The 12,500-nt window shown below is 37.7% G+C and overlaps 1 protein-coding gene across 1 annotated transcript in view; it reads left to right on the top strand.

The window, feature by feature from the left end:
* The window catches only part of LOC136825353 (acyl-CoA dehydrogenase family member 11-like), a 105,414-nt gene that overhangs the window by 21,732 nt on the left and 71,182 nt on the right, over positions 1 to 12,500 (top strand). The window lies entirely within an intron of this gene.

Genomic DNA, 12,500 nt, shown 5'->3' with positions numbered 1-12,500 from the left:
AAATTACGCGAAAGTACTTGAGGCCTTTTTTTGGGATACTGAGTGATTGAATGTGAGTTTTATCTGGCGTCCGGCCTTCCATGGGCACTGACGATGAATGTTGGAAACAGCAGAGTTGGTTGTCAAAATAATTTTTCAAATAGCTCGTTAAGTCAATCTACGCGAAAGTACTTGAGATCTTATGAGGGATAGTGAGTGATTGATAGGAAGTTTTATTTGGCGTCCGGCCTTCCATGGCCACTGACGTCGAATGTGGGAAATTGGCAGGTAGAGTTGGTTGTCAACATCATTTTTCAAATGACTTTTTGGGTTAAAGGATAATGATCAGTGGAATTCATTGTCACCAATCTGATACCGATTGTAATGGTCAAGGAAATTCATTGTTACCGTCCTCAAATCGGTCCTCGTTTTGTACAACAGGCAGGCTATGTATATTCTGCAATTAGAGTTTGTAGTGCTCTTGAAGCCTTGTCAGCTTGCATAACTGCTCTTGAACAAATATGTCTTCAACAATTCTTCTTGCGTGTCCTAAGTCTGACATTTCAGTCCTTGACCAACTCACTGATTACTCTAGGGGTTTGGAGTTTTGGGGGAGGGGGCTGTTCCTTCCGGTCGTTTTGCGTTCCGAAACAGTGAGTGAATCTCAGTAGTTACAAACCTTCCCTTTTGCAGACTCGTTCTTTGGGTAGCAAAGTCTCTTGAAGGTAAGGGAATGAGCAACGTGACCTCAGATTCCATGGCTTGAAAATTCCTCTCTCTCTCTCTCTCTCTCTCTCTCTCTCTCTCTCTCTCTCTCTCTCTCTCTCTCTCTCTCTCTCTCTCATCCAGAGTGGGCAAAGTCGAGGTGAATTATAACTGTCGTATGCAGCTTCTGATTCAACGCAGTATCTTGTCGCTCTGAAGTTGTCGATAAGTATTGTCGTTGTGTCGTAGATATAGCTAAACAAATCTATCAGTCGATCAATTAGAATGCCTAGACTATTCATTCATTTATATACTTTTATTCCATTCACTTTTTGACAGTGAGGACACCCTCGAAATCATGGCTTGGTCCACATGAGTCCTCTTAACTTTGGAGACACCGAACGAATAGGCCTATTCTCTGCTCATTCTCTTCTTTACGTAGACGCTTTTAAGCATCAGATAGTCTGGTTCTATCCCCCTTCATTAAAATTAAATTACCAATTGATTTACGACGAGAATCACCACCAATGTGGCGCCAGTTATGCCTTGCAAACAGTCAGTACCAACAGCTTTAAGACTTTACTTACAACTGGCTCAACTATAGTTATTTTTCATATGGTGCTAACTCTTCCTTTTCACGCTCGATATCAATCCCAGCTTCCTTGTTAGATTAAGGCTGGCCTTGTGCCAGCACTGCCCATTGTTCCTCGCTCAGCGGGCATTTCCGCGTTTCCCTTTTGTACCCATACTTCCATGCCCATAGTCCATGTAAGTTAGGGACATTAAATGCCCACAAAATGCTTTTACAGTCTGGGTATGGAGTTGGAAGCACCTATAGAATGGTCCGGACACCGTGCAAGCACCTGTCTGCAGTCTCTTAAAAGGAATGAGGGGTCTGGTTGGGGCGGGGAGAGGAGGGGGCTCCCTTTATTTCGGCATCATTCTTCTTCTTCTTCTTCTTCTTCTTCTTGACAGAGAGAGAGAAGGGAAATGTATTTACGCAGTGGCAACTTGTAACATAGGCCTATCTTCTCCCAGAAATAGATTCTGTGGAGCCTACAAGACTCCATCTTTGAATCCTTATACCCGAAAATATTTCCCAAGTGGAAATGTATTTACGAAGTTTCGTAGGGGGTAGCGCCGTCAGTACACCTCACGCGGTGCGCTGTAGGCATTACTTAAGGTTCTTTGCAGCGTCCCTTAGGCCCCAAGCTGCAACCCCTTTCATTCCTTTTACTTTACCTCCATTCACATCCTCATTCTTCCATCTTACTTTCCACCACTTCCTATATTTACGAAGAGGGAACTTTTCAAAGAAGAAGAATAAATCATTGTGTTGCTCTGATATTGGAGTATGCCTTGCTTTTATCGTTTTCCGGTAGCAGGGCCTTCTTTATCTTTCCATAACTCAGTTTGTTTGTGTTTTAATCGTTATTCGATAAATTATGGATTACAAAGAAACAGAGAGAATTTTTGGAATCCTTATTTTTATCTTCGTTGCAGAAGGTAAGATATTGTAGTTGGAATGTAGAAATAACAAATGGTGATTGTTTTGTTCTTTTGCCAGAATTATTATTATTATTATTATTATTATTATTATTATTATTATTATTATTATTATTATTATTATTATTATTATTCAGAAACTGAACCCTATTTACATGGAACAAGCCCACAGGGGCCATTGACTTGAAGCTGAAGCTTCCAGAGAATATGGCGTTCATTTGAAAGAGGTTACAGACGATAATAGTAAGTATAGAAGAGAAAAAAAAAAAAAAATAAACTAACAAATTACTGAATAAATAGATAACAACATTAGTAAATTATTAAAATACAATGAGAATTGGTTTAGGGTAGTAATGCGTTGCATCTTCGCCTGAACTTTTAAGATTCCAATAGTACAACGTTCACAGAAAACTGAAGGTATTATCTGTTTATTTTTGTTTCGATCTTTTTTTTTTTAGTTGGTCCTATTGTCCTCCTTGTTTAGACTGATCTGGGCCTTGAGTTTGTCGTTTCAGGGAGACAAAATTTACTTAGCTCCTAAAGTGTACGAAGTGTCACGGAACAAACATTTTGCAAAACCCTGTAAAAATAATGTATTTTACATAAGAGCGTGAGGTGTAGGAAATTTCACGGAACAAACATTTTGTAAAACCCTGTAAAAAATAATGTATTTTACATCGGCTCCTAAGTGTACAAAATTTCACGGGACAAACTTTTTGTAAACCCTGTAAAAATAATGAATTTTACATCAGCTCCTGAAGTGTACAAAATTCCACGGGACAAACGTTTCGTAAAACCTTGTAAAAATAATTAATTTTACACCAGGTCGTGAAGTGTACGAAATTTCGCCGGACAAACGTTTTGTAAAACCCTGTAAAATAATTAATTTTACACCAGCTCTTGAAGTGTACGAATTCACCGGACAAACCTTTAGTAAAACCTTGTAAAAATAATGTATTTTACATCTGCTCCTGAAATGTACAAAAAGTCACAGGACAAACGTTTTGTAAAACCCAGTAAAAATAATATATTCTACAATCCGTCTTTCAAATGAATAATTAAAACTCGTTGCCTCCACTTCAACTTTTCCAATAATTTCCGTTTCTCTTCTCTCTTCTTATAATAAGCAATATAAAGGCAATTATCGGATATAGCAAATACCAATTACCGACTTACGCAGGCCAGTGGAAGTTGACCCAGAGTGGACCCCAGGGTTTCTTTACACTCTGACCCAGAATTATTCGTGAGTGATGTCTGTAATTATGCATTTTGGAATCTCCTTTCAGTCATGAACAGGGATTTGCTTTTTGTGGGGATTACACTTTTCAGTTTTGCTGGATTTTGTGGATTTTATTTAAAAAGGTGCATGTCTTGAATACTTTTTCCGTTTATCTATAGACGCTTGAAATTGCGTATAAATAACACAACTCTCCCTGCGATATTGTAAGGAAAATAACCAATAACATTAATCCTTTGATCTAGAAGGATCAGATGACATGTCGTTTATACAGATGTCATGTCGTCTATACAACAGACGAAACGAACATCATCTGAAAACCCGGGAGGAAGAGGATTTGATCTCGTGTCGTCTGTACCTTGGCAAAAGGAGAGAAGGGGTTTCTGATCCCATGGAGAGATGCAATTCGCCTGATTGCCAACAACTGTTCTCCTCGTAAGATGGCTTAGGGAAGGCTTTGCCAAGATGTCCCACCACTTTGTGTCAACTATTGTTTTTGCTGTTTGAGGATTTTCTTGTTGTCTTGCTGCCTTGTTCAGTTTGGTGTTTATGAACAGTTCTGTCGATGCAGAATTCTTCGAGCTGAAATTCTGTCCGTCTTCCAAGATAGGTCATTTGTTTCTATTATTTGTTTTTGGCTGTTTTTGTTCTCAAATCGAAGCTGAAATGTATTTGTTTGTAGTTGACGATCTTCTATAATGACTGACCAGTAGTTCTTACTAGTGACTTGTTTAGATTAAGCTAGCTTATGCCAGCACTGCGCCTTGCCTTAGGGCGGCCAGTACGTGGTTTATTAGTGTGTGAAAGGGAGTAAGATGCTTAGTGGGGACTTCTGATCTCTGGCCAATCAAGAGAGACGAATCAGCAATTCTTACTTCCTTTGTTTCTTTTCAACAAGAATTGTCTTTGTTACATATATTTACATTATTTTTTACATTGTTTACAGTTGTTTTTTAAGTAGATATATTATTATTATTATTATTATTATTATTATTATTATTATTATTATTATTATTATTATTATTATTATTATTATTATTGTAAGACCATAATTTTTGGAAACTATCATGATAGGACTTATAAATTATCTTGAATATTATAGCCACTCTCACTATCATCATCATAATCATCATTAGATGCTTAATTATCCTCACCATAAACACTATTAACATCACAATCACCCTTGTTCAAAATCACCGTTATATTGAAATTATTAATGAAAATAATAGGAAATTTTTACAAAATGTCGAAAAATAAATAAAATTAAATATATTAAATAAAACTAATTAAATACAAATTAAAATATTGAATAAGGCATAATCACCATCTTCATTATGATTATCAACTAAACACAATTTTTTTTTAATTTCCATAAATATATTTATAGAAAACAATTATCTTATGATACACTGTTTGTTATCTGTTGTTGTTTCAGTCAAAACATACACACATACAAACACACACACACACACAAACACCAAAACACACAATTAAGAATCCGGCCCTTCAATGCAAGTGAAGCCGCAAACCTCTAATCCGGATTCCTAATCCGGATTACTAATAATCCGGATTACAAATCAGTCCGGATTAGGGAATACTCAATTCCTCACAGACAATCGAGGATTAGGTTTAATTGGTGTCTGTTCCTGTGGTATTATTGATTATATCCAGGGGTAATTTGCATACATTAATTAACCTGTGTGTGTAAGTGTGTATCAAGTGTGATTTGCAGTTACGTTTTCACAATTTTGTGAAATTTGTAATTGTTAATTTGTTTGGAATTGAACATTGTGTGGAATTTAACATTTTGTGAAATTTTGTGTAAGCTTGTATAAAGTGTGATTTGTAGTTACGTTTTCACAATTTTGTGAAATGTGAAATTGTTAAATCTTTTAGAATTTACCTTATTGTGAAATTTTGTGTAATTTTGTATGGTGTGATTTGTAGTTACGTTTTCACAATTTTGTGAAATTTTATGTAGTTAATTTTTTGGGAATTTAACATTTTGTGAAACTTAACAACTAGCCAAAGTATGTGGAACAAATTTGAAATATTAGATTTTGTAGTTACGTTTTCGCAATTTTGTGAAGCTTGAAATTGTTAATTTTTTGGAATTTAACCTTTTTGAGATTTTACAACCAGCCAAAAGTATGTGAAACAAATTTGAAATATTGAGTTTTGTCGTTACCTATTTTTCACATTTTTGTGAAATTTAACAACAAGCCAGGTGTGTAAGTGTATGTAACCGAGCTGAAGTTTGTGAAAGAGATTTGAATTTTAGATTATTTTAGTTACGTTTGTTTTCACATTTTTGTGAAATTTAACAACTAGCTGATATTTGTGAAACAGATTTGAAAGAGAGAGAGAGAGAGAGAGAGAGAGAGAGAGAGAGAGAGAGAGAGAGAGAGAGAGAAACGCGCTGATATCCAAATCCATTAACCAAAAATTGGTTTAATCCTAAAATACGTTGAATTCTTCAAAAAGAGAGAGAGAGAGAGAGAGAGAGAGAGAGAGAGAGAGAGAGAGAGAGAGAGAGAGAATCAAAATATATTAACAAAAATTATTTCATCCTAAGAAACATAGAATTCTTGAAAGTGTGTTTGTGTGTATGAGAGAGAGAGAGAGAGAGAGAGAGAGAGAGAGAGAGAGAGAGAGAGAGAAAGTTAATTACAGCTCTCTATCGTTCTTTGATCAGCCACTCCAATCTGTCCTATCCTCACACTTCATTAAACCCCCATTCATATGCTAGAAGATTCTCCCTTCCTGATTGGCCGCATAACTAATCAATTTCTATGGTCATCTTCTTTGAACTCCTCTAATTTATTTACTTTTTAGTTTTCTGAAAAGAAAACTATTGTGCCGGCTTTGTCTGTCCATCCGCACTTTCTTCTGTCAACACTTTTTCTGTCCGCCCCCAGATCTTAAAAACTACTGTGGTTAGAGGGCTGCAAATTGGTATGTTGATGATCCGCCCTTCAGTCATCAAGCATACCAAATTGCAGCCCTCTAACCTCAGTAGTTTTTATTTTATTTAAGGTTAAAGTTAGCTATAATCGTTCTTCTGGCAACGATATAGGACAAGCCACCACGGCCAGCTGAGAGCTTCATGGGCCGTGGCTCATACAGCATTATACCGAGACCACCGAAAGATAGATCTGTTTTCGGTTGCCTTGATTATACGCTGTACAGAAAACTCGATTGCGCCGAAGAAATTTCGGCGCATTTTTTACTTGTTTATCTACTTTCACACTGTCCAGAAGAGGCTGGAATAAGCGGGAGAGGTAGGTGAGTGGCGCATTGTGTATGGTGGTTACTGATGTATTATCAGTGAACCTTATAATGTAGGTGTGCGTAGGGGTTAATGGTATGGTTATGGTAGTGACTGAAGTGGTATTTTTACTCTGAAGCCACCCATTGTTAGGAGAATTAGCTTACTGCGGTTTTTAGCGGGCATGGTTAAGGTGAAGTTGTGAGCCCCACGCCTTTTTAACGGGAGGCTTACGTGGCTACTGCGCCTCTTAGTTCTACGTGATTACCCATCCAAATACTGACCAGGCTCGACATTTCTTAATTTCCTTGTCCAGTAAACAGTGGTAGATAAAATTTGTAACAGCTGTCAGTGTATATAATATATATATATATATATATATATATATATATATATATATATATATATATATATATATATATATATATATATATATATTTGTTATTACTGGAAGAGAAGATAAAGAGAGAAAAAAAAATTTGTTATTACTGGAAGCAAAAATAAATAAAAATGTAAATTCAGTCTTTTAATAATAATAATAATAATAATAATAATAATTGTGTTCCTTCGAACCCTAACTGCACACAAACATTTTAGCCTTTTACTTTACCTCCATTCCATCTTCTTTCTTCCATCTTGCTGTCTAACCACTCCAACTCCCTTTTCGCTGATCTAATCACTGAATGGCTGAAAGTGCCCCAGGAATTGGCTACATAACCTCAAATTCACGAGTCATTCATTGTAAAATGTACAATTATCTTTATATTATAAGTATAATAGGGGGAAGTCTTCAGTATGGGGCTAAGCTACTCAAAATATAGAGGAATAGAGTCCTCTATATAGAGCCTCGCGTATATGAAGATTCTAAGTCGATTATTGTGTCTCAGTTTGTGTTATAGAGCAATGAGCTAGTCACTAAGCCTGACTTGCAGGAAAGGAAAATTGGGTCAGTGGCCCCAAAAAGTAATGAAGAACAGTCTCTCTCTCTCTCTCTCTCTCTCTCTCTCTCTCTCTCTCTCTCTCTCTCTCTCTCTCTCTACAGCTGCTAATTTGTAGCTCACTCAGAAATCTATTTCTCTCTCTCTCTCTCTCTCTCTCTCTCTCTCTCTCTCTCTCTCTCTCTCTCTCTCTCTCTCTCTACAGCTGCTAATTTGTAGCTCACCTGAAATCTAATTTCTTTCTCTCTCTCTCTCTCTCTCTCTCTCTCTCTCTCTCTCTCTCTACAGCTACTAATTTGTAGCTCACTGGGAAATCTAATTTCTCTCTCTCTCTCTCTCTCTCCTCTCTCTCTCTTAGCTCCTTATTCTCTCTCTCTCTCTGCAGCTGCTAATTCCTCTCTCTCTCTCTCTCTCTCTCTCTCTCTCTCTCTCTCTCTCTCTCTCTCTCTCTCTCTCTACAGATGCTAATTCCGCTCTCTCTCTCAACCGTGCTTGCGATAAGAAGTAAGAAGAAAAGGAAGAGAAGAAGAAGAAGCAGAAGAAGAAGAAATGGAAAAAGAGAGGAAAAGAAGAGAATGTGTGTGTGTGTGTGTGTGTGTGTGTGTGTGTGAGTGAGAGAGTCCTTCGCAAGGACGTCCAAGCGGTGAATGGGAGTGAGTTGGTTACTTAGCTCTGATGAGTCATCCCTTACTCACTCTTCCAGCTCTTATTCATTTCTGTTCATTTGCTTGTTCATTTTTCTTTCATTTTGGGGTTGGGTCTTAGGCCCCTGAGTCCTTCTTCAGCTTGGCCAAGACGCACTAAGACCCAGTAAGACCCACAAAGACCCCAACAAGACCCAAATAAGAAGACCAAAATTAATCTCTTATCTCTGTTCATTTGTTTTTTTTTTTCATTTTGGGATGGGGTGTTAGGCCCCTAAGTCCTTCTCCAGATTGGTCAAGACCCAACAAGACCAATCAAGACTCAAACAAGACCCACCAAGACCCAAACAAGACCCATCAAGACCAAAAATAGTTTCTCATCTCTATTCATTTGTTTATCCTTTTTTTTCATTTTAGGATGGGGTAGTAGGCCCCTACGTTCTCCTTCAGCTTGGCCAAGACACAGAGGGACCAATAAGACTCATCAAGACCCAAATAAGACCCAACAAGACCCAAAAAGACCCAAAATAGTCTGTTATTCATATAGATTCATTTATTTATTTTTTTTTTTAGGATGGGGTCTTAGACCCTACGTTCTTCCTTAACTTGACCAAGACCCAACAAGACCCATAGGACCCAAAAAAGACTCAGCAAGACCCAGTAAGACCCAACAAGACCCATAAGACCCTCCAAGACCCAAACAAGACCCAACAAGGTCTGTCTGGCTAGTGAGGACACATTCATGTGACTCTGTAACATGAAGATGATGTATATTACAGTTATGTGTAATGAGAAGTCAAGGTTAATCAACCTGTATTATTCACCTTTATACGATGTCATTTTAACTAATTAAAATGACCTTTTAGTTCATTAAGATTAAATTACATAAAGATTTTGTATACATGTATATCTAAACTTAACTCTTCATATATTAATATCTTTTGTTCTCTGTGATTTATTCTACGTGTTAACATCTTCCCATCATATAGTCAATTCTCAACGTAAAATCAATTCATTTTTGGTCAGTTGCCTGAAAACATGATCTTCCTAGTTTATTTTTTAGAGATATTTCATTCAATTCTCATCAGTTCTTGTTGGTCAGTTGCATAAATTCAGGTTTTAAAATCACTTTTTGCATCCCAGTTCTCAAAAACAAAATCCAGCTTTTAGGAAAAACCAAAATCGTGTTACGCAAACGTAAGTTTTCAGAATCGGTAAAACCCCCCCACAACACTGACATCTAAGCAACTATAGTAAACTGGACATCCCGTTCCGTTAGCGCGAAGCCAACGACCTCCATCTTGGATTTTTTTCTCTCTCCTCATTTCCCAATCTAACGCAAGGAAACGGCCCACCGCGGGGGAATTACCGGCGTAGGTGAGTCACACACCTTCAGGTACTTGACGCCCTGACGCCATTCATAGCACAGAGTACCTCGTAACCAGTCCCACCTCCTTCCTCGTAACCAGTCAGCTAGTCAGTCAGCCACTCTCATTTTCCTTCGCCAGTTACTTGCGCAGGAAATCTCCGCGTGCCGATCGGAGTGACGTGTTTCTTCGCTTTGTTGGCCTTGTCTCCATGAGTCGTCTCTGTCTTTCCCAGCGATTTTTGTCGCTTATTTGTCGCCTGTTCGCTTGTTTTTGGTCGTTGTGACATGCGGTTGGTTGGTTGGCCAATCGGCTTTGAGTCATGGCGCTGTGTGGGGAGGTGAAGTTGAGAGTGGGTGGGAGTGGATGATTTGGGAGTGGTTGGATGTGTTTTCTGTGATGGATGGCAAATAAGGCATTGTGTGTCGTTTAATATAAGGTATGTTTTATATATATATATATATATATATATATATATATATATATATATATATATATATATATATATATATAATATATTATCATTAAATTGCCCACCTTTTGTTTACACCTCAAAAGCCTATATATATCTCTCTCTCTCTTTGTTTCTCTCTCTCTCTCTCTCTCTCTCTCTCTCTCTCTCTCTCTCACATTGTTGATATTGCCCATGAAAGACAAATTTAAGAGAGGCAATAGTTAGAAAAGAAAATTCTTTACAAACACTTTGAGTGACAGCAGTCGTCTGTCTGGGATTTTTCAATCGTCATACTATATAAAAAAGAAATAGGAGGAGATGGTAGTAGCAGTATTAGTAACAAGAGGAGGAGGAGGAGGATGAGGGGTAGGGAAGTAGGAGGAGGAGGAGGAGGATAAGAATAAGGAGGAAGAGGAGACAAGAAACCACTCTTAAAATCGACTCTTTTGAGAAACAATGGTAGTAGCAGTATTAATAATAATAATAGGAGGAGGAAGAGGAGGAGGAGGAGGAGGAGGATGAGGAGGAGGAGGAGGGGGAAGAAGAGGAGGCAAGAAATCACTTTTAAAATCGACTCTTTTGAGAAACAATGGTAGTAGCAGTATTAGTAATAATAATAGGGGAGGAGGAGGATGAGGATGAGGATGAGGAGGAGGAGGAGGAGGATGAGGAGGGGAGGAGGAGGAGGAGGATGAGAAGGGGGAGGAGGAGGATGAGGATGAGGATGAGGGGGGAGGATGAGGAGGGGAGGAGGAGGAGGAGGATAAGGAAGAACAGGAGGCAAGAAATCACTTTTAAAATTGACTCTTTTGAGAAACAATGGTAGTAGCAGTATTAGTAATAAAAATAATAGGAGGAGGAGGAGGAGGAGGAGGAGGAGGAGGAGGAGGAGGAGGAGGAGGAGACAAGAAATCACTTTTAAAATCGACTCTTTTGAGAAACAAAGTGACAGAAAAAGTTGACAAACGCATTCAGGACAGGTAAGAAACCCACCTGGTGCCTCTAGTAAATGAAGGCCCTTATAGTTCTAGGGAAGGCTGGGCCTCTGGGGAGCCATCTAGGAACGGATAGCCCACTAGGGGGCTGGTAGGGGGGGGGTCTCCAGTAAGGTGGTTAAGGGGAGGGTAAATCGTCGTTGGTCGTTTATTGTAACTTAAACTCTCGTTACATTTGCATACATTAACATAATCCCGGTGAGATAATTTGACGTTTGGATGGATGGGAGGGATGGAGAGAGAATCTTTAGGGATGATTTTCTGGGCCATATCTCAGATATATAGTATATATATGTATGTATGTATATATATATATATATATATATATATATATATATATTATACACATACATATATATATATATATATATATATATATATATATATATATATATATATATATATATATATATATATATATATATTATATATATATATATATATATATATATAATATATATATATATATATATATAATGTAATATACTAAAACCGATTTTTCAGACTTATTCACGACTATGTTAGACTTCGAAAGTGTTTATTGACCAAGATATACCTTAAAATTACTTAAAACTTAATCCACTCACAAGAACAGAGTATTCCCACTTTCATCAATTTAATTAAGCATCAGAAGAAAAGAAATAATTTCTTTTCATACACAACGGCACTGTGCTTCTTTAGTGACGCAACCACTCTCCCTCTTCCATGTACAGATCACTCTCGCTTTTGAATGTTGATGAGGCTTCGCAAACAAAACTCCGTAGGTGGGTAGCGCCGTCAGTGCACCTCACGAGGTACACTGTAGTCATTACTAATGGTTCTTTGCAGCGTCCCTTCTTAAGGCCCCTATAGCTGCAACCCCTTTCATTCCTTTCACGGTACCTCCATTCATATTATCTTTCTCCTAACAATTATTTCATAGTGCAACTGCTTTGAGATTTTCCACCTTTCAAACCAACCTACTGTCAATTTCCTTTCCAGGGCTGAATGACCTCATAGGCCCAATTGCTTGGCCTCTGGCACAAACTCCGTATTACATTCGTGAACAAAACTCTACTGGTTCTTCTTATTCTTCTTCTACCGCTATTTCTACTTCTACTGCTATTTCTACTTCTACTGCTATTTCTACTTCTACTGCTATTTCTGCTTCTACTTTCATGCCGCTACTTTCATCCCCAAAAGGAGACAATGGACAAGAAGACAAACTCTACTTTCTCTTTTCAATTCACCAATGATCGTATCACAAAACACACTAAAAAAAAAAAAATTTGAGACGAAATAAAAAAGAAAATATGCATCTATTCAAAGAAAAAGAAAAATCTCTTCTGGTGCGGTAATTGTTCTTGGGAGAGGAGCGTGACGGACGGATGAACGGACGCTCGGATAGACAGACAGACAGACAGACAC

The sequence above is a fragment of the Macrobrachium rosenbergii genome, chromosome 37, assembly GCF_040412425.1.
Source record: "Macrobrachium rosenbergii isolate ZJJX-2024 chromosome 37, ASM4041242v1, whole genome shotgun sequence".
In the NCBI taxonomy this organism is placed as follows: Eukaryota; Metazoa; Arthropoda; class Malacostraca; order Decapoda; family Palaemonidae; genus Macrobrachium; species Macrobrachium rosenbergii.
The sequence above is the reverse complement of the archived record's forward strand: the minus strand, read 5'-3'. Positions and strand labels throughout refer to the sequence as shown.